This window comes from Nycticebus coucang, chromosome 5 (genome assembly GCF_027406575.1).
Source record: "Nycticebus coucang isolate mNycCou1 chromosome 5, mNycCou1.pri, whole genome shotgun sequence".
Lineage (NCBI taxonomy): Eukaryota > Metazoa > Chordata > Mammalia > Primates > Lorisidae > Nycticebus > Nycticebus coucang.
This window is the reverse complement of record NC_069784.1, coordinates 46630148-46653445: the sequence shown is the minus strand read 5'-3', so window position 1 is coordinate 46653445 and position 23298 is coordinate 46630148. Positions and strand designations below refer to the sequence as shown.

Here is a 23298-nt window from a genome sequence, read left to right as displayed (position 1 = left end):
GGCTTTGCTAGGCAACGTGGAAGCTGTAAGTGGAATCCCCAGGGACCTAGAAGAGCCTGTGGCATTGGGGAGAGTAATGCTGCTCCCTCAGAACCAGTCCGAGGCTGAGTGCTGGAGAGGGCAGGGCCGTGCCCACCTGGGTGTGGGGGAGGCCTGGGTCAGGAGGAGCTGGGTCTTGGGTACAGGCAGGATGCAGTCCTGCCTCATTCTGGGGACTCCTGGGCACTGTCCTTTCATTGGCTCAACAAATGCCTCAGAATGAATGGTTGCCAGAAGTTTTCTGTTGCGGCTGGAGGAGTCATCACGGGGGGATGGAGGGAGGTGCAAGAGAGGCGAGCAGAAACCAGAGAGAGTCAGGGAAAACTGCCGGAAGCCACACCCCACGGGAGCAAGGTCGAGCTGAGGACGGAGCACCAAGGCGCCTGTCTCTGTAAGGCAGGGCCTGTGTCACACTGCGACATGCTGGGCAGCTGTGAATCGCAGCCGCGTTAAGAACACCCAGGACGTGGTAGCGCACACACACAGTTGGGTGCACAGCTGTACACCTCCAGCTGAGAACTTTCACACACTCACACACACAGAGACACACTTTGGGGTGCTTTATACTCATATTAGTACATACCACATTTAGACACACACACCCCCACCCCCCACATACTAGTGAGCAAAAGTGAAGACGAAACATGACAACACGGTAAGGTGACTGCGTGGGGTACACACAGGTCACTTCACCACGGGTCCATGCCCAGAGGTGCGCCCTGACAGACTCCAGCCCGACTCCAGCTCTCTGGGCATTCCTGGGGAGGGTCCCAAGCCCCACTACCGGCCATGCTGGAGAGCTGGCCCAGAGCCAGATATCCTGCAGCTGCTGCCCATAGCTCGGCTGCTGAAACCAAGGCTTTTTCTGGGAAGCTCTGAGAATCCCAGGAATTGCTTTGTGGAGGTGCTGGGCTTCCTGTAGGGATTTCACACACTCAAACTGTGGGATTACTGTGAAGCTCTGGGAGCCTCCTGGGGGAGGAGATAGCTTTGCCCCTTTGCAGGGCCAGAGGCCTCCGCAGAGGCTCATCTCATGCAGGGAGTGGCTGGGGCTGACTGCCTGTGCCTTGATTCCATGATACTTGGGATGCCCACAATTTGTTCTGCACCCCAGAGCTATGTAGAAAAAGCATCAGATCTGGAGACGGAATAGCACAGGGTCAGAAGCACAGATTATGCAGTCACACTGGGTTTGAATCTGTACTTTGCCACTTTCTAGCTGTATGACCCTGGGCAAGTTACTCTACTTCTCTGGGCCTCAGTTTCCTCAACTATGAAATGAGAACCGTATTACGCCTAACTCCTAGGACTACTAGAAGAATTAAGTGAGGAAAGTGCACTCTAAGGGGGGTGAGTAGACAGAGAAAGGGCCTGAGGCCCAGGAGGCAGGAAGCCGGGTAGGTGAGGACAGGACGGGGGCGGGGCAGGTAAATGATCTGGTAATGACCACAGACTGTGTCTCTGTGCTGTCAGCTTTGATATCCTGGAGGAATGATAAATAATATCATGATTCCTGTAACCATATTTCCTCAGGGAGCAGAGTATGCGAGAAGCCGCAGCACACAGGATCATTTTCTCATTATTATATAATAATAGCAAAGATAATGTCATCCTTCTGAAGTAGCCCAGAGCACTTCAGCTGAGGGCTGAGGGCTGAGGCTGCCCGCTGCCACCATGAGGCTGCTGTGTGATAGGAAAGGCAGGACCCGAGGCAAGGGAGTGACAGGGAGCTGCCACACTCGGGGAAGCTCTGAGGGTGCAGTGCTCCTGCGACAGACGCAGAGGTCGCTTGCCTCAGAGGGAAGGCTCTGCAGAAGGCGGGGCGCTCCTTCTGCTCACTGCACCATCAAGAGGCGAAATGGAGAGGGGGTTGCAGGCCTGCAGCTGCAAGCTGCTGCTTCCTCTCCTGCCTCCTTGTAGGCTATGTCTGTGTCTGAGGGAGTCCTAGGAACTGGGGCACGGCACCCAGAGGGAGAGCCCCCAGGGAAGGGCAGAGCAGGAAGGGCCTCGTCTTCAGTCCAGCACAAGCCTCACCGTGTTGTGGACTCTGTTCCCAGGGGTTGGAAGTATTTTCTCTTTCCCATGAATAAGCAGAGCCTCACTAAAGGACGGCAGGGTTCCTAAGAACTGTTACAGAGTTGATGAATCGCTAGGGTCACTGAGGCATAGAACAGCTGTCCAGGGCCACGTGTGAGTCTGGTGCAAATAAGACTTGATTCTTTCCTCCATCCTTAAGCTATTTGATATTTCCCTTTTAGGAGAAAGAGGAAAGAAAGCCTGTGACTCCTGTCTGAAGGAGTTCTTCATGCCTTTAACTCTGGAGCTCCGCCCCTCATCAGATGCAAATATCTGTGCTCTACAGCTGACCCCTGAGCACCTCCTGAAGGAGAGCAGATGGGCCATTCCCATTTCTGACCATTCTAGGAACTGGCGCCACAGAGCCCCCTAGTCATAACTCTCTGCCTGTGTTCTTATACAGTCTAGGTCTCACAGATATCACATGACAAGTAAGATATAAGAAATCGATTCCTCACAGATCAGTTGTTTAGGCAGTAAGGATAAGGAGAAATAAGAATCCACACCTCCACCTCCATGCCAAGGAACCTTCCCAGTGCACCCAGGCCTCCGTGTTTCGAGTCTAGTGCTGCTGAGCCTCTGCAGAGGGTCACAGCACCTCAAAACGTGCTATAGCTTACTGTGCCTTCTGAGGTCGTCCCCAAGTAGGGTTGCCAGAAGTGAAGGTCACTTGAGGACTCTGAACTGAAACAGGGATCCCTGAAAATGGATCAAAATGTGTCCTGGGTATGCCAGAGCCATGTGAAAGTCCTGTCCCATGCTGAGTGCTGGCTGGCTGACCAAGCTGCAGGAGTGGTGCGGCGGAAAGGCTGAGGTAGCATTTGTCTTAGTCCACTTGGCCCACTATAGCAAAACGCCACACCCAATGTCCCTGGGTGATCTGTAACAACAGAAATGTACTTCTCACAGTTCTAGAGGCTGGGAAATTCAAGATCAAGGCACCTGAAGGTTCAGGGTGTGGCGAGCACCCATTCCTCACAGAGGATGCCCATGGCTGTATCTCACACAGCAGAAGGGGCAAGGCAACTGGAGTCACTCTCTTCTATGAGGCACTGATCCTATTCACCAGGGTGGTGCCCTCATGACCTCATGGCTTCTCAATAAGTGCCACCTCTTAATACTATCACTTGGGTATTGAGTTCCAAGACATTAATCTGGGGGAGGCACCAACGTTCAGATCATGGCAGCATCTTATCCAGTAACTCCAAGCAGCCTTGAAGAGTAAGAATAAACCACTTGACTCTCTCTCCTTTAGTTCAAATCCATTATGCATCTGGAGTTTATTCACATCAAGAGCATTTTAGTAACTTTGATAAAACTTCGTATACTCTAATTGTAAAAACTAATCAAATATTAACTTAAACCCTGTACAAGTGCTTATAGACAATTATAGACACAAAAGAGTTCAGTAATCCCTTCTGAATAGCTTGAACTAAGGCAAAGAGACCTAAGTTAGAAATGTACATAGAAGTCTGAGGCTGAGATGACCTGTAGCCTTTATTAGCTGTGGGTGAGTTCTTTACTCTCCTGGAGTCTTCATTTCCTCATTTGTGAAACCAAAGTGATTGACTGCTTTCCAGCCCTTTCTCTGGGGGCGATTTTAGTAATCCAAAAGATATGAGGTGTGTTAATGTCCTTCATGAGCTATAAAGCACCATATAAAATCCCTTAGGAGGTCTTGTTTTTACATATATTCAGAATCTGTTTCTTCACAAACTTCTGCTTTAGAATTATTCCTCTTTGGAACAAACTAGTTATTTGCACAGGAAAACATAATCATAATACTATGACTCGTTCTGATTATAGCATTATTTGCAAGTTGGTAACTGATCCTTCCATAGATCTATTTATGCAATCTATATCTATAGCCTGGGTCCTACATCGGCCCAGCTGTGAAAGGACTGTTACACTGCTATTTTTTCCTACATCATGTAGACGCCATGATGTGAATGTTACTATCTCTGTTTTCTAGACAATAAAACTGAGACTTCAAGAATTTAAGTAATTTATCCAAGAAAATTCAATGAGAAATTAACCACTTTTATTTTTAAAGAATTTCTCTATAAAATTAAATCTAGTCATTTTAATCCTTGATAGAAGACATAAAACCAGGATTTCCATTTTGCGAAATCAGCAACATACACCCAATATTTCTGCAGTAAAAAAAGAAAATGCAGGTACAGAATCAATTGACAGGAAAAATGTAAATTCCAAAAATTTCAGAAGCACTGTTCTTAGTTGATTCTTCCTGGGTGCTAAAAGAAGATCCTGCAGGTTGATTTTTGAAGAAAAATGTGAAAGAAAGTAAAATATGACTGAAAACTCCAGGAAGGATGCCAAAGGCTTGGTTACCAGGCTTTGGGCTCCCTAACTCTCACTAAAAGCTATTTTATTGAGACTAAAGTCTCAGTAAAAGCTATTATTGATAATTCTTCCTTGATGGTTCATCTCTCATGTGTCTCAGAGGGATTTTCCCTGCTTCCTCTTGCAGTGAGCCAGTGTCCTTGGAGCTGAAGCAAATGCGTCCTCTTCCTCCCCCTGCCACTCTACTGTCCTTTAGCTTCCACAACTACAAGAGCACCCTGCCTTCAGGAGACCAGAGAGGCCAAAATTCCAAGGCTAATTCCACTCCCTTTCACAGCCCGCTGGCAGCTCCAGTTTGCCCATGTGTTACTTTTCTGTCTTGAGTCAGTGACTTCCAGATTCTTAGCTCTGTTTCTGACCAGGCAGAAGGGCAGACCATGTCTTCAGTGTGGCAGGATGTGAAGGAAATTAGAATACTCTTTTGATATTTGCTTTACTTTTGTCACCCCTTCCCAGTGTCACCTCTGCTGGTCCAGAAAGCACTGACTTTTTCTTTCTTTTTTTTTTTTTTTTTTTGTAGAGACAGAGTCTCACTGTACCGCCCTCGGGTAGAGTGCCGTGGCATCACACGGCTCACAGAAACCTCTAACTCTTGGGCTTACGCGATTCTCTTGCCTCAGCCTCCAGAGCAGCTGGGACTACAGGCGCCCGCCACAACGCCCGGCTATTTTTTTTTTATTGCAGCTTGGCCAGGGCTGGGTTTGAATCCGCCACCCTCGGCATATGGGGCCGGCGCCCTACTCACTGAGCCACAGGCGCCGCCCAGCACTGACTTTTTCAAAAGTCTTTAGCAGCTTCCTTCAACTTTTGGAAAAGGTTCAGTCAGGTGAATCTGATGAATTCACTGTCCAAATGTGAGTAACTGAGTGGGCCAAGAGTGTCAGGTGGCAGCAGGCTTGGCAGGGCACAGGCAGGGAGAGGTGCCCATAGGGAAGGTGCTGCTGCCGCCTCCAGGCAAACTCCCTCTACCTTGGAAATGGCCTTCCCCTAAAACCTTCATGATGGAAGCCTTACCTATTCTCAAGGACTACTACACACCGTGATCTTGACTGTTTCCACTGGAAGAGATGCCTGTCACAAGCCTGCTCTGTGCCATATACCACGCAGAAGCACATCTCACCTACGACCACGTGCCCCACTCATTTGCATGGGCATCTTGGTTTCCCTCCTGGACTGTCAACTCCTTGAAGGCTGGAACTACATCTCATCTCCTGTTGCCCCCCAAACTGCACCTAGCCTAGTGGTTTACACGCAGGAGGTGCTCAACAAATTATTTAGCTTTTTAAATAATGGCTTCTTGGGATTTCTGTACCTTTCCTAGGTTTGACAGTTATAAAATATATGTAAATGTATTTTATATAAATTACAAATATAAATCTCAGAATACCTGGGTATTAAATAAAGCATTTCTAAATAATTTCTTGGTCAGAGAGGAAGTCTCCAGGGAAATTAGAACATATCTTGAACTAAGTGGAAATGAAAATACATATAAATTTATGGTATATACCTAAAGGAGCACCTAGAGGGAAATTTATAGAAATAAATTCTTATGTAGTAAAGAAGAAAGGTGTCAAATCAATCGTTTAAACTTCCATCCTGCAAAACTAGATTAAGAAGAGAAAAATCAATCCACTGTAAGTAGAAGGAAGGAAATAACAAATAAGGGCAAATATCAATGAAATTGAAAGCATAAAAAATGGAGAAAATCAATGAAAAACCAATACATTGTTCTTTGAAAGATCCATAAAATTAAGAAGCATCTAGTTTAAAAAAGAGAGAAAAATAACAAACTACCAATATCAGAAAGGAAGGAAGGGAAGTGATCACAGACCCTGCAGATGCCAATGACTTAATAAGGGAGCTCCCCAAATAATTTCACATACACAAATCTGAAAACTTAGATGAAATGCACCAATTTCTTAACAATTTTAGTCTACCGACATTCAGCCATGATGAAATAGATAATCTGAACAGTCCTATAATGATTAAAGACGTTGAATTCATAGTTTAAAAACACATTAGGAAAGAAATCTCCAGGTTCAGACAGTCTCATCAATGAATTCTACCAAATATTCAAGACAAAATAATACCAATCCTCCCAGAAAATGAAAAAGAAAGGAATATTTTTCAGCTTGTTTTAAGAAACCTGAAAAGAAAAGAAAACCTCAGAACAATATCCCTCAAGTGGAAAGAGATGCTAACTATTCAACAGCTTTAGTTATGCAAGATGAGTAAGTTCTAGAGATCTGGTGTTCAACATCATGTCTAGAGTCAACCAAATTATAATCCCAAAGTACTGGGATCACAGGCCTATACTACATTGCTAATACAATGTGCTTTTGAATACGTTTCAAACAATTCACTCAACCACCACCATATGAGCTATGTATTATTGGTCCCATTTCTAGAGATGAGGAAATTGAGTCTTTAAAGAAGTGCAATTTCTTCTTATGTACTGATGAATAGAGCCAAGCCTCAGGCCCTTAGTCAAAGGCCCCGTCAACACAGGTTCCCACTCTGTCCCCATGGTCTGTGCTCAACCTCCTATGTGGTGATACAGGTGCACTTCTGTGCCCATTAGAAAAAAAGTGGACCCCTTTGCAGTTTGCCCAGGGACAGCTTTCCAGATCTCATTGGTGATGGTTTTCAGTGCAAGTGGGAACCCAAAGCTTTGTCGTTAACCTCAGTAAAACTGAGTTCAATTACCCCACATCAGAGAAGACTTTGCCACTCTTTAAAAGCCTGCTCTCTTGACATTTCATTTTGTGATTATTCCTTCTACCGTAAGTGTAGGAAATTCTACCATGTTCCAAGTGAGTGATAGGAGGTGGGAGCAAAGAGGGAAGGGGACTCTTGGGGAAGAATGAAAGTTGCCAGAGTATTCCTTTCTATTTTCTCCACTTTCCTGCAGCTTCATTAAAATACTCATCGGAGAGACTTCCTTTCCTCAACCCCACTCTGCAAAACAATCATGGGTTTGTTAAGGGAGGGAAAGAGAGAAAGAGACCAAAAAACATACTCACCAGGGGTGTGATTGATTGAGGTGGTTGGGAAGAGTGGGTGATGGGTGGGACTTGTCCAGAACACACTAGTGACGAGTGTGCTGATGAAAGACTGCATTGTATTTTTGTAACTCCCTTTTCAATTCAGTTAACATTCATCACATATCCAGGGAGGTCCACGTCCAAGCACCTGTTTATACCCTGTCTTTGTCAGAGAAGCATGTCCTGATGGCTCAGAGTCATTTTTAGAATATTTAATTTTAAAGTCAAATAAGATCTCAAGATGCTGCACAAACTTTTGCCAAAACCCTGGAGCCCATCTGGAAACTTTGGACAAGCAAGGGGCGAGTTTATTTCCTAGTGGTCATTAACACAGTCTCCCTCCTATGGAAATCACACCTTGTTGGAGTGATGCTGTCTTTCAAGAGCCTTAATTCCCATAAAACATCCAGAAGCTAAGTCATTTGGAGCCATTACTACTCCATGGGAATGGGTCTGGCATGGGGACCACAGGGATGAGTGAATTCTGGAAAGCACAGAAGATGTAAAACTGAGACTGAGATGGTGGTGGAGAGCAGTGGGCACAAAGGGAGAAGTTAGCAGCGTCTTTGCAATCTGTGCTTGATGAGTAGAGGCTAGGAGACAGCCACATCTCACACAATGGCCACTAGCAAACTACAGGCAAGAGCGAGAGATGACTTCCTCTTATGCCGCATTTTCTGGGAGCACGATGCAGCCTGCTTTTTAAGGAAGGCAATTGTGTGGTTCCTGTGCATAAAGCAACCAATGCTATGCTTGGAAGAGGTATAATCCTGGGAGGACATATATAGCAGGTGGGGGATAAGAAAGGACCCAGTTGCTTCTCAGGCTACCTGAGGTTATCTTGGGAGCCCAGGATTCTTTCTTCCTTAAGAATCCAGAAAGGTAGATTTAGAAATAATATTTTAAAATATCCCTATATCTAAAGGGTTCCTGGGGATAGTTAGCCCACTTTAGTGTCCTCCAAACAAAGCGAATACAAGGACGTAGGAAAATCCTGAGTCAATGTCATGATTGTGGGATGCTTAATTTCTCACGAGCTATCTCATTTGGTTTTCTAAGCCTGTGATGCAGATTTTAGAATCCCCATCTCACAGATGAGGATATTAAGGCTCAGAGGAATTCAGGACTTGCTCAAAACCTATCGACCATTATGTGGTGGGGCAGTAACTAAGTCCCAGATCCATGCCCTTCCTCTGCCCTACATTGCCCCTCCTATCTGAGTGAGGTTCTCACATCGAAGGCCACCTCTAGGGATTGCAAAGTTGGCAAATGAAAGATAAGAATTACCTTTTATTTTAACTCTGAATTTAACAAGGCTTTTTTTGGGGGGTGGGGGGACAGGGTCTCTTGCTATGTGGCTCAGGCTAGAGTGCAGTGGCATCATCATAACTCACTGCAGTCTTGAACTCCTGGGCTAAAGCAATCCTCTTCCCTCAGCCTCCCAAGTAGCTGGAACTATAGGCATACACCACCATACCTGACTGATTTTTCCTATTTTTTGCAGAGGCATGGTCTTGCTTTGTTGCCCAAGCTGGCCTTGAACTCCTGGCCTCAAGCTATTTTACCACTTCACCCTCCAAAAGAGCTTGGATTATAGGCATTAGCCACCATGCTCAGCCAAGTAAAGATGTAAGTGCTCCACTGCTGACCTGGAGTATTTGTTCAAATGTTTTCAAACCTTTGTGTTCCCTCCCTCCCTCACTTCCTTTCTTCCACAAACACACACCTATGGGCGACTGCACAGATGTGATGATGTTAGGCATGGAAGTTACAAAGATAAATGAGACTCAGATTCTTTCCTCAGAGAGTTTACAAGGTAGTGCTTGATTGCAAAAAGGCATATTACAAGAAGTCTGTAATAAAGGCCAACAAATCCAAGAGCTTCTCCATCGCACTGACTGGGATCTGTCTTTTCCCCATTTGTTTGTTTCATCATGTTCTGTTACCCACCAACAGCAAACTCCCCCTTATTCAAATTGAATTCCCAGGGTCTGGATAAAAACTGGCATATATTTGGTGCTCAACAAATATTTGTTGACTGAATAAATAAATGAGAAATTGATTCTTAGTGGGGGCCTCCTGGAAAGTTTCAAGGAAAAGGTAGCATCTGATCTGGGCCTTGATGAAGAGGTGATGTTTGGAGGCAGGTATGGGAGCTGAGTGTGTTCTGGACAGAACAGGACAAATGAGGAGACAGCTGAGAAAAGCTGAATTTGGCTGAAGTGTAGGGAGTATGGGGGAGGAATTTAGGCTGATAACGGAGGCCCCAAATGCCAAATGTTTACTCAGTTTGCAAAAGAAAACCATTCGAGTTTCTGTAGTAGGGGAGAGGCTGGCCAGTGCTGTGGGTGAGGGTAATGGACCTGCAGTGACACAGGTTGAGTGCATCAGAGTGGAAGTGAAAGGAAGGCAGGCTGCTGGACCTGCTGGGCATCTAGGAAGAGCTCCTGTGACAGGGGGAAGGGCCTGAACTGGGTGAAAGCTTTCCCCACTAGAAGAACACCGGCACTTCACAGCTGGAAGTTCAAGTTTCAGAACCGACTGAATGTGGATGCTGAAAGATAAGCCAGACGTCAATGAAGAAATTGACATTCCCCTCAGTGCCTGGAGAGATTCCATGTTTGGTCTGAGTGCCCACTGGGGAACCTAGTGAAAGTGTCCAGCCAGCTGGCTGCCAGAACGCCAGAGATACAGGTGTGGCCCCACAAGCCCTTCTCATTGCTGAGCCAGAAATAGTCAATGCCACAGAGCTGGGGAGCCTTTTCAGGCAGCTTGCAGGATGACAGCTGCAGAGCACCGGCCTTAGAAGGCACCTTGGCGATCACAGAAGGGGAATTGGAAGCCTAAAGAGGTTGGGTGATTTGCCCAAGTTCAAAAAGCAGGTCCCTTGGTGGCGCCTGTGGCTCAAGGAGTAGGGCGTCGGTCCCATATGCCGGAGGTGGCGGGTTCAAACCTAGCCCCGGCCAAAAAAAAAACCCACATACACACACACAAAAAAAAGCAGGTCCCCCCTCATTCTTAAAGAAGGTCAAGTAACTTAGGTGACTGAAATATTAAAACAGAAAAACTCCTAACCTGCATCTCTCTAAGTGCAGAGTGGGTAAGGATGCTGTACTAACGAAATAAAGGTAATCTTCTGCTGGTAAACTTAGCTGCCATCCACAGGAGAGCAGGGGCCTAGGAGGCAGGCACAGGATGGTGGCTGGGATTGTGTTTGTCTGGGTTTGGTACCTCATTGTTTCCTAGGGCCTCCTGTCTGTAGCGCTCCACAGGGGCCACAGCTGTTAAAGATCAACTTGTTTCCAGTCCTCAATTTATAACTTCTGAGAAAATGTTTCCAAACTCCTGGGAGATGAAGGGCAGAAAGAAAACAAATTCTTTTTCTTTTGCTGGCCACCAAATTCCTTCTTTTTTCACCTGAAGAACACTCATCCCATTATAAACTCTAGAACTTTTAAGAAAAGCAAACAAAACCCTAACCATATCACAAAGGTCATCTGGTCTGTGGAAAGAGTGAATAATTAACTTTTGTGAAAGTGATTTTTGAGGATTTTTTTGCAGTGTTCAAAGGTACAACTAGAAAATTGTAGCCCAGGGCAGTTCTAAGACCGTCGTCTTTAAGCTCTGTTTATTCACCCTTCCTGGAAGGACCTTGACCCACATCCGTGTGGGAATGTCCGCTCGGCCAAAGGCAGGGAACAGCTCCCACAGAAGGTGCCCTGGGGGGTCCCTCCCTGCCCAACCCCTGTCCCTTGGCTCCTGCCAGGCTCATTTCTCTGCAGGGCCCTGCAGGAAGGATGGAGTTTTCCACCTGACTTGGGTCCGGGTCTGTTTGGACTCCAGGTCACCTGTACTGTGAAGAATTCATTACCGTAACTGCACAGTGAACACGGCTCTGCCACATCCAGCTGGTGACCTCTGGGAGCCTCCAAATGCTCTTGGGCAAAATGAGTTTAAGATGCCTACCGACGTCAAAGGGCTGTTGGGGGGATTAAGATAAATCATCCAAGATACGTGTCAGGCACATAGGAAGTATCTGCAAATTTTGCTGTCCTTTCCCATCGTGAAGATTCTCGCTCAGCTCCCTCTTCTGGACCCTCTAACTATGACAAGTGGGAATCAGGGTGGGGGTAGGCTCCAATTTTCCCCTTTCCTTTTCCTATTATGTAAGGAAAGGGAGTCCAAAAGAGCTCGACAGTCTTCTTCCCTCTTGCGCAGCCTCTCTGAGCTCGTAGGGAAGGGGGCTGAGCGCTCTGCCGCAGCGCAGATGTGCCCAGATGAGTCAGTAACTGCGCCGCAGTGGCCGTGCCTCCCCGCACCCCTGTAATAAATTACTCCCACTGGAAGAGGGACCCTGGGGAGGCACGGTCCAGCTCGTGGATCGAACAGCCATTCTGGGCGCCGGGTGGTCTGAGGATCACCCTCAAGACGCAGAGCTCGGGTGGGGGCCGCAATAAGCTTGTCCTCCGCCTCCCGAGAACTGGCGCGCGCGGAGGCGGCCTGGCAGACCTCCGGCGAGCTGCGCCCGGGCTTGGCCACCAGGCTGCGGCTCCCGAGGTCCGCAGTGTCCCAGCCTGCTCTCTGCGGCGGGCTCTGCGCTCGGCAGGCAGAATTTCCCCAGCCAGGCTCTAGTCCGGCGCGGGAAGGTCGGGCTGAGCGGGGCCGCGGGCGCCCCCTGCTGCTGCGTCCGCGCCATGGCGCGCACAACGGGTCGCCCCCTCGCCAGCCCCTGTCGGGGATGCCCCTGTCCGGGGATGTCCCCGCCGGCCTCAGCCAGCAGGATGCGACCCCACTCAACCCACGGTCCTGAGCCGCCCTTGGGGGTGGGCGTCCGGCCGCTCCCCTCTCTCTGGCTTCCCTCACTCCTTCGAGAGCCCGTTCCCTGGTCACAAAGGGTACAAGGCACAAATGGCCGCTCCTGGACAGAGTGTCAAAGGCAGGGAGCTTCTCTGGCCCCCTCAACTCGCACTGTAGGGCGACGGAGAACATCTCAGAGGGAGGCAGGAGAAGAGAGGAAAGAGCAAGACCGGAGGAGGAAGGGCCCCAGACCGAGGGGCTGTGCTGAGCAGGAGGGGCAGGCGCCAGGCTCAGCTCCCTTTGCGCGCGAGACGGGTTAAAGGACCCACGACGGGTTTCTCCACCACGGGGGCGCTGTCCGTGTTCGCCTGGTCTCCCGGGCCTGAGACCATTCTTTAGTGAGCGCCCCACTGTGCTGGGTGCTCACCCTTACATCTCTTTGTGCCCTCAAGGGGGAGGTTACATTTACATTACAGGCAGGAGCGCCTCCTTAGGTTGTGGAGGTGTTGGGTTGTGGAGGTGTTCGTGTAGAGCGCCTCCTTGGGTTGTGGAGGTGTTCGTGTAGAGCGCCTCCTTGGGTTGTGGAGGTGTTCGTGTAGAGCGCCTCCTTGGGGTGTGGAGGTGTTGGGTTGTGGAGGTGTTCGTGTAGAGCGCCTCCTTGGGTTGTGGAGGTGTTCGTGTAGAGCGCCTCCTTAGGTTGTGGAGGTGTTGGGTTGTGGAGGTGTTCGTGTAGAGCGCCTTGTTAGGTTGTGGAGGTGTTCGTGTAGAGCGCCTCCTGGGGTTGTGGAGGTGTTGGGTTATGGAGGTGTTCGTGTAGAGTGCCTCCTTGGGTTGTGGAGGTGTTCGTGTAGAGCGCCTTGTTAGGTTGTGGAGGTGTTCCTGTAGAGCGCCTCCTTGGGTTGTGGAGGTGTTGGGTTGTGGAGGTGTTCGTGTAGAGTGCCTCCTTGGGTTGTGGAGGTGTTCGTGTAGAGCGCCTCCTTAGGTTGTGGAGGTGTTGGGTTGTGGAGGTGTTCGTGTAGAGCGCCTTGTTAGGTTGTGGAGGTGTTTGTGTAGAGCACCTCCTTGGGTTGTGGAGGTGTTCACCTGGGGCAGCATTCTCTCTCTGTGGTCCTGGGTATGTGGGCATTCATGGGCGGGGTGCTGACCGGACATTCGTTAAGTTACAAAGTCTGAGAACAGAACATAAAATCTCACAAAAGAACGAAAGTCACACAGCCAAAAATAAAGCTGACTGAATGAGAGGAAATGAATGGCCTAGACTCAGAGACAAAGAGACGAGTCAGGGACCTTCTGCCAAGACCACTACTGTTTGTTCCCATGCTTGGCAGGAAGGGAGGGCGAAGGCCTGACCTCTTTTGTGATGCGCTTTGTTTAAATACAGTGTGTGTGTGTGTGTGTGTGTGTGTGTGTGTGTGTGTGTGTGTGTGTCTCTCTCTCACACAGTCCACAAATCGTTCGTTGGGTCCCCGTTAAGCTAGGTGTATCTAGGAAACACCTGTGACAGTGAGCGTGCACAAGCTCCCACAGTGGCCGGGGCCGCCCAGAGCCGCACAGCAGCGCCGGCCGCAGCGTGAGTTTGCATTCTCAGACGCTGCTGTGGCAAGCCGTGTTCTGCACACTGAGAACAGCTGGGCCCCTTCCCGGAAAACAGGCTTCTGCAGCCAAAGGTAATTTTTCTTTCCCTGCAGCTAAAGAAGTGTGATTCTTCAACTCCTCAAAATTTTACTGTGTAGAGTAAATCTACCCAGTTCTGAGAGTTAGAAGACCTGGTTTCAAGTCCAGGCCTTGCCACAAAACAGACACATGTCACAGAGTTATAGCATTCATTCATTCATCCAACTGTCCATTTAGCAAATATTCATTGAACACCTACTATGCATTGTCTTAGGTGTAGGAGATACAACAGTGAACAAGACAAACTGTCTACCTGCATGGAATTTTTATTCTAAGAGAGGAACAGACAAACCACGATGAGGAAAATAGGTGAAGGGGCAGAGTGATGGGGGACTGGCTGGGTTAGGGAAGAGCCAGCTGGTCAGTGGGGAGTGGGATGTGTCAGCATATGGGACAAAGGATTCTGAGCAGAGGGGCAAACAGGTGCAAAGCCCGGAGCAGGAATGAACTTGGGTGTTTACAACAAAGTGAGGAAGCCAGGGTGGTAGGGCTGGAATGGAGTGAAGGGGAGCAGCAGTGGGTGAGGGAAGAGATGAAGGGCCAAAGTCAGATGATGTTGTCCCTCTGGGCCATGGCAGAGAGTTTTGGGTTTTTTTCTAAAAGTGATGATAAGCTTCTGGAAGGATGGGAGCAGGGGGAAATAAGCATGGTTTGGTCTACACCCTGCAGAGACCACTCTGGCCCTTGGGTGTAAGGGCCTGGGATGGGCAGGGGGTGGTGCCAAGAGCGGGCACAGAAGCCTGGAAGGGAGAGGGTGGTGGCCTGGCCTGGTGGGGGGGAGGTGTCTTGCAGGGTAGGAGCATTGTACTTTACACACACCCCAGACAGGAGAGCCATGGGCTTTGCTGTGGATTGAGTGTGGTGGGTGAGGGGGGAAAGCCTCCAAACTAGCTCCTGGCTCATGCACATAATTAGAAAGCAGCTCAATTTACAGAGCCCACGGCAGCTGGAAGAGGAGAGAGCAGAGTTCAGTTCGGGACACCACTGATTCACAGAGAATTTCCCCTCCTCTCTTTTGACCCCAGTCTCCTCTTCTGTGGATTGAGAAGCCAGACAACTTGACCACCAAAGCTCTTCTTGGGAGATCAGGGCTGATTTTCCTAATTCACTCATGTTCTTTTAAATTCACCAATATATTCTGAATTCAGAGAAAAGAAATAACAGCATGCTTTTAATTCGCTTTGGGGATGAGCTGAAGAAACAAAGTAAGTCCCTGTGTCCCACAAGGGGTCCCATGACTCCTGCGTCCTGATGGCCAGGAGAGAAAGCTTGTAGGTGAGGAAGCCACTAGAGCAGAGGCCACAGATGGGGAAGAGCCACCAACACTGTGTGACAAGCCACAGGATGACCTAGACTTCGCTTCCTATGCTTCCCAGTTTTGCATTTTAGAAGTTTCAAGGGCTCCCAAAGGGAAAATTATTTCTGACTTTGGATAACAAAGTACCTCAGATTTTGTGGTTTGGTGGAAAGAGAAGTGGCTGGGGAGTCACCACTAACTCTAAAACCCAAGGCAGTCACTCCATCCGGACAGACCTCGTTTTCTCCACTGCAAACTGAAAAAAAATTAAAGACCTTTACTGTCTCTTCAAGCTAGAAAATTCAAAGATCATATTGCTTTAAAGAAAGAAAAAATAAACACTTATGAAAGGCCAAAAAATTAGAGATCTAAATTGATAGTTTTTGAAGGAATTTTGCAAAATATTCAACACATGTTTCTTATGTACTTCCTATGTGTCAGGTTCTAAAAGTGCATCTCTGAAAATACAAATAAAGTCCCTTCCTCATGGGGCTTTCACTGTGGTGGGAGACAGGTGACAGCTAGAGAGCTAAAAGGTCCAGGTAGTACTTAGGGCTCAGTGCAGTGGAGAGGAACTAAGCAGAGAAGGAGGTTAGAGCTCACGACTGGACTGGGGAGGGAACAAGCATAGATGCTGTTCCACACAGAGACCTCAGAGAGGGGCTCCTGAGGGAGGGGTGGCAAGTACAGCAGCGCCAAGGTGGAGTCATGCTTGGAGCCCTGTCAGAGGATGGAGAAAGCCAGTAAGATTGGAGCTGAGCAGGAGAAAGGTTGAGAAGTGGGTTTGGAGAGGTGGGGGCTCTGGGCCTTGGGGTTTTAGTATAAATGAGATGGGCAGTGATTGGAGGATGTGAACAGATGAGTAACATGATCTGAAAAACTGGAAGAGCACCCAAATTCTAGGAGGTACATGGAGGCAAAGGAATCCCTGGGATGTCAAGATGCTTTAACCTCTAAAGCAATCAGGAATATTTGTTCCAGCAAATGCTTAACCCAGAATTTCTGGGCTTTGGTGTGCAGCCTGCTAGAAGCTTCATTTGTTCCCCAGTGAATGGTGCTGGTTGTTGGCTATGTGCCACACATGGGGATACAATGGGATAAAAGACGTAATCCCCACCCATCCTAGGGACAAGGAAGCTGAGGTCTTGCCAAGTTCAGTAAGTTACTGACTACTCAGTGACAGAGCTGGAATTCCAACCGTAGGCTGACTCTAGACAAGGAAGCCAGTCCTACGGGATATTCAGGTGATGAAAAGCATTTTGAGAAAGTAAGGGACTGGCTTAATCTTTACTTTCTAAGTAAAGTAAGATCACCAAAATTTAAGTGGCAAAGCCAATCTGAAAGAGGTGCCTGTGGACTGTCCATGGTGTCGTGGGTGGAAATCTCTGAAAAGCTGCCCTGCAATGGGATGAGCAGCAGGATGGATACTAGGGAGTGCCCTGCAAAGCAGCACCCATGAAGATGGTGGCAGGAAGCAGGAGAGGAGGAGGAAACAGTTGTGTGCAACACAGACCCAGCACACGCCTCAGCCCAGCCCCAGGGAGCTGTGCAGCGAGAGCAGGCCTTCAGAGCTGTCCCCAGCTGGGTGACAGGCCAGGCAAGGCCTCACACACCCATACTGATCAATCCGTGGGTCCAGGCTGCCTCTGGAAAGGGAGTAACCTGGGGGAGGTGGTTTCCTTCAGCCAGGGTCATCCCCCAAAAAGAATGGCAGCTGAGGAATCTGAATGGCACTTCACTGTCCACACATGTTTTCTCTACCTTCTCACCCAGACCCTTTGTTATGTCCCTGGGCCTTTGTCAGGTTTCAGAGACATCATAAAATCCCATTTTATATTTGATTTCCTTTCTTTTCCTCCCCACTGGTATGAGCTGAATCATTGGTGTTGTTAGCACTGCCTGAAGGGCCTTCACAGACCATCATGAGAGAAAAAGACTTCATCTGCTATAGTTAACATTAAAAATTTTTTCTTTAGGTCATATTTTCCATCCTATTTTTCATTTAAAAATATTTTTAAATTTTCCTCTTATTTTATTTTACTAGTATGTTTCATTTTATTTTATTTTATTAGTACGTATGGCTTCACTCTGTGGAGGTGCTGGGCAATGGAGAAGGTGGCACTCTTTTCTGATAAAAGTACTCCCTTTGTACAATTGGGGGCTGGGGATCAGAAATAGGGCCTTCATGTTTAAATCTACTAATGGTCTGTAGGGCATCAGTTTGAGGAATTTTCTATAAGCATTATACGATTCTGCCTGAGCAAATTCAGGGTGCTTACCTTTGGGGAAAAGGTGGACCTTTGTTAAGTTAGAACTGCCTGTGAAACGTCAGGTGGAGGTGTGCCACGCAGACTACCTGGCTAGTGGGAATGATGCCTTTGAGCACCCTTGGATTATGGATGGAATTTGGACCAAGGAGTGGGTAAAATTGCTAGGCAGAGTATGTAAAGTTTGCAAAGAAGAGGGCCCAGAACTAAGCCCTTGATGGAGGGATGACAGCATCTAAGGGTAGGCAGAGAAGTCATGAAGGAGGCCAAGAAGGAGCTGAAGGAGAAGCAGAAAGCGGTGTCCCAGGGATCCAGAGAAGAGTGTGGCAAGCTGAAGGAGAAGCAGAAGGCCATGTCCCAGGGGTCCAGAGAAGAGTGTGGCAACTGCTGAATGTTTCTGAGGAGCTGCGCAGAGTGAGAACTGGGAAGTGGTGATGATTTAGCATACAGGGTGTGGCTGAGATTGTATGTGAGTGATGATGCTGGTTGGATTGGATCAGGCTGTGAAGCAGTCTAGCAGATGAAGGTATACTAAACAGACAGGGCTCCCAACTGAAAGCTAAAATGCTGGAGGAAATCTGCATTCCAAAACTTTTAAAATATATCCCTCAAGTAGGAGGAAAGTAAGAAATACACAGACTCCAAAAATAAAATAATAATAATAATACTCATGGGTGAGGGAGGAACAAAGCTGTCTTCTGCCCTGAGGGGTTTGCTGAACTCCAGAGAGCTGAAGCTTTCCATTAGTAGCTGTGCTAATCTAACATCCACGGCCTGCCCTAGTGGGATTCCCCTGAGTAAATTTGGCTCAAATAGACACATTCTCAGAATAAGAGAGAAGGAAGAATAAACTCACTATTAAGAAGAAAATTTGCGGGCGGCGCCTGTGGCTCAAGGAGTAGGGCGCCGGTCCCATATGCCAGAGGTGGTGGGTTCAAACCCAGCCCTGGCCAAAAACCAAAAAAAAAAAAAAAAAAAAGAAAGAAGAAGAAAATTTGCTTACCTTGACTTTGGTGCTGGAGGGAGAGGAAAAAATTCTCTAAGGATTTGTAACTACAAGATGGCTTCAAATGTTTGCTGTCTGCATTCATCTATCTCTAGGCCTGAAATACCACAAACATCAAATTTAAATTAAATGGTTTTAGTTTGTTATGCTCTTGAATAACTGGCAGAATGAAAAGAAAATGCTTTTCGGTGCCTCAACTTCAACCAAATCTCAAATTCCCACAGATAAAGTTTTAAGGAAAAGAAACAGTTCATATTAAAAATTTATAAAACACACAAATAAACAAGCACCATATTGACAATAAATTAAAAAAAAAACAGCAGGAACAATCCATAAAAGATTTCAGATATTAGAATTCTCAGACATGGAATATAAAACAATTATATTTAAACAGAGAGAGAGAGAGAGAAACTAAAAAACATGAGCAGGAACAAGAGACCTTAAATTCCTAAAATTAAGAACTGAACACATTAGAAACTTTATCAATTTAACAAATTAAATTGATATATTGAACATTAGATTAGATACAGCTAAAGAGAGAATTACTCAATTGGGAGGTAAATCTATAAAGAAATTACTGAGAATTTAGCTCTGAAAGATAAAAAGAAGCAAATTATGAAAAGAGAAGTTAAAAGAGAGCGCAGGTAGAATGATAGAGTCTACTACATGTTGTTGGATTTTCTTCTAGAATAGAATATTGAAAGGATGAGGAAGACACATATTCAGAATTCAGTGTTGATAATTTCCCACAATTACTGGAAATAATTCCTCAGATTCAGGAAACCTAACAAATTCAAGAAAAATAAAAATCGAGATGGAGGTAGCAAGAGAAAGGATATCAAAATGAATCAGAGAGAAAGGGCAAATCTCTGCAAAGGAACAACAAATAGTCTAAAGAATGACCTGTAGATAGCAACAATGGAAGACACAAGACAGGCAGAAACATCTTCAATGTGCTGAGAAGAATTGCAACTATCTTTCAAGAATTAAGAATAATAAGGACAATTTCAGACAAATAAAAATCATTTATTCAGGCATACTCTCACAATAGGATATGTTAGAGTAGATACTCCTGGTAGGAGAAAAATGATCCCTAATAGAAAATCTGAGATGCAAGAAATAGTAGTGAGTAAAAATAGTGGCAAAATATGTGAATAATGTAAGTAATAAAATTTCATAAGTTAATAGTAGTAAAATATCTATTTTATTTATGCATATGTGTGTAGGAGGGAAACAGGCTGGAACTCAAATCCTGGTTGACAACAGCAGGTAACGTGGGTGGGAGAGTGAAAAGAGCCAAAGCCTTCCAGGGTCCTTGTTAGAAAGGAGAATAAAGGTATTGATTAACTTTTGACTTCAGTTTCTAGAATTCAGTCTGTATATGCAGGTAGTCTTGGTAATGATTAAAAAATAGAAATAGGGTATGGACTTGCCAAACCAGTAAGAGGAAAAAGGAATGAAGCAACACACACACACACACACACACAACCTTTCCATTTTCCAAATGACAAGAAGGTAGGGCAGGAGGTATAGGAACATTTATACAATTGGTCAAATAGAAAGTCAACAATAAGAGAATAGCAACAAATCCAAATATATTACTCAGAGCAAATATAAATGGGCTAAAGATAGAGCTGAAAAACCACAACTGTCAGGTGGGATTAAAAAAAAATCCATTTACAAAACAACATAGTTATCAACAACATAAAGACACAGATTGAAAGTTAAATGATGGAAAAAGATATACAAGGCAACTACTAACTAAAATAAAATAATATTAAGATCAGAGAAAATCCGTATTTAGAGAAAATATTTACGAGAGTTTTTAGGGCAGTGCCTGTGGCTCAGTGAGTAGGGTGCCAGCCCCAAATACTGAAGGTGGTGGGTTCGAACCTGGCCCTGGCCAAACTGCAACAAAAAAATTGCGGGCACTGTGGTGGGTGCCTGTAGTCCCAGCTACTCAGGAGGCTGAAGCAAGAGAATCACCTAAGCCCAAGAGCTGTAGGCTGCTGTGAGCTGTGATACCACAGCACTCTACCAAGGGTGACAGAGTGAGACTCTGTCTCTAAAAAGAGTTTTTAAAAAGTTACTTTATAATGATAAAAGCTTTACTTAAATGGCAAGATATAAAAATTCTAAACCTGTATGTCCCTGATAACATAGTCTCAAAGTAAGTTAGTCATAAGTTTGATGAAACTATAAGGTGAAATTGAAAATTTTGTGATAATAATGGGAGATTTAAAAACAACTTTTAGTAAATGTTGAAAAATGTGGCATAAAAAGTCTTGAAGTTAAATTTGTGCAGTATATAGTCTAGCTGACATTTATTAAATATGACATCTTAACTTGCATTCCTGCTGCCTATGTACTTAAAATGATGAAGCACTTGCTAAGCTAAAAATTGGCCCCAGTCAATGTCAAGGGACTGAGGTATTTCAGATCATTTTCTGAGATCATAATTGCAATTTTGAGAGAAATCAATAACAGAAATATAACTAGAAAACTCAACATATTTGGAAACAATAAGTTTTAAATAATTGTAGAAATAAGAAAATAAATAGAACTGAAAGAAGTTGTAAATACAACATACCAAAACCTATGGAATTTCACTAAAATGATATTAACAGGAAATTTATGTACTTAGAAAAGATGAAAGGCTAAGCATCTAATTGAAGAAGTTATTAAAATGAACATAATAAACCTAAAGAAAGTAGAGGTAGAAAACCAAAGATATGAGTAGAAGTCAATCACATGGAAAACATACTATATATGGGATCAAGAAAACCAATGATTACTCTTTGATAAATCTCTAGATTTGTTAAAAAAGATGAGTATAGCATTGCAATTTAGATAATAAAATATTAGGAACAACTGTACACTAGTAAATTTGGAAACTTAGATGAAATGAAGAAATTCCTAGTAAAATACAAATTAACAACACCTATTGAAGAAAAATTAGAAAACCTGCACATCCTTTATTCCTAAAAGAAAATGAATCATTACTGTAAAACCTGACAAAGAAAAAGCAAGTCCCTGCCAGCTTTTTGGGTGAGTTATACCAAACTTCTAAGCAAAGAGTTTTTTCCAATATTATTGAAATAGAATAAGAATTAAGGAATATTTCTTAATGCAGGTGAAAGGCATAACTATAAAATTCTAGAGAACAATGTAGGAACATATCCTTGTGATCGTAAAAAAGGGAAAGATTTCTTAAACAAGATGTAAAATGTATTCCACTGCAGTGGAGAAAGTCATTGAAAATTCTTATTAAAATAGAGAACTTATATTGGTATAATCACTTTGGAAAATACTTTGACATTACACAGTAAATTTATATATGCATATATTCTGTGAACCTGATATTTTTATGTGTATACCATTAAATTTGTGTGCATTAGAATACATGTATAGGAATGTGCGTAAAAACATCATTCAAATCAATAAAAGCAGAAACAAGTCAGATGCCCAATTACAGTAACATAAAGTGTAGCAAAGTCTAGCAGTGGTATAGTAGAGAGCAAGGAAAGGAACAAGCCACTGTCACTCCCACTCACCTGGGAGTCTCAAAATCATACCATGGACAGAAGAACCCACTCGGAAGACTTCATACAGTATCACTCCATTCATGTAAAATTCAGAAATAGGCAAAACTAAAAACACAGTTTAGGATGCATGCAGGTCGTATTTTGTTCATCCTGTGACATCCTTTTTTGGGACATTTCAATCTCTCCAAAATTGAGATGCATATTATAAAAGAGTCACGTCTTAAAATAACACTTTGCAGCACTCGCTCTGTCTTAGACATGAAATAATGATGCATCTCACAATGGGAGAGCTTAAGTTCAATGAATATGGTAGGTGGTAAAACTATAAGGAAAAGCAGCAGAAGGATTAACAGAGAATTTGAGACACCTATGATCACCTATGTCTGAGAGGGAGAGGTGTTTATGAGAATTCTAAAGTATTGTCAATGTGCTGGGGTTTTTTCACCTAGGTATGGTATATTGGTTACTTCCATTATTATTCTTCAAACATGTTAGACTCTTGCACGTATGACAATCTTTTATGATTAAAAAAAGTGTGAACGAGGCAAGTAAGTGGAGACACAGTTATAACTGCTCAGGAAGCTGGATAGTAAAGGGGAGAAGAGAGGCAAGTGGAAGCTGCCACAGGAAATAAGCAGAACAACTGAGAGTAGGCTTGAGCCTACTTCCGAGCCTTTGCATGTGGAGAAATTGGCCTCTCAGAAGAGATACTGTCTATTTTAGCAACAGGGACAAAGGGAAAATGGGTATATGGAATTTGCAGTAGAATTGTCTGCACATTTTCCTTGTGATAATTTGTGTCCTCTAGAAAGAATTCATTTATGGGATGGAACAGTTACATATGTAACTCAGAAACAGCAGAGGTGGGCAAATGGCCACGAGGGGGAGACATCTAAAATGATAACTGGCTATTCAGCAGTTATCCCATGCCAGGCACTGAACTACGAGCCTTTTGCCCTTATCCCATTTATTCCTCTCATCAAAGCAATGACATATTCTCCCAGAATTCCTATCTAGTTTCTTACAGCCCCAGGAAAATAACAAAATACCACAGACTGGGAGGCTTAAACAACAGAAATTTATTTATTTATTTTTTTATTATCTTTTTTTTTTTTTTATTGTTGGGGATTCATTGAGGGTACAAGAAGCCAGGTTACACTGATTGCAATTGTTAGGTAAAGTCCCTCTT

General features: G+C 45.1%; 1 non-coding gene across 1 annotated transcript; it reads right to left on the bottom strand.

Annotated features, from left to right (window-relative positions):
• Nucleotides 1-17150: 17150 nt before the first annotated feature.
• LOC128587021 (small nucleolar RNA SNORD35) lies at nucleotides 17151-17238 on the bottom strand. The gene has a single exon (XR_008380455.1). It is a non-coding gene; the product is annotated as a small nucleolar RNA SNORD35 (small nucleolar RNA).
• Between the last annotated feature and the right edge of the window lie 6060 nt (nucleotides 17239-23298).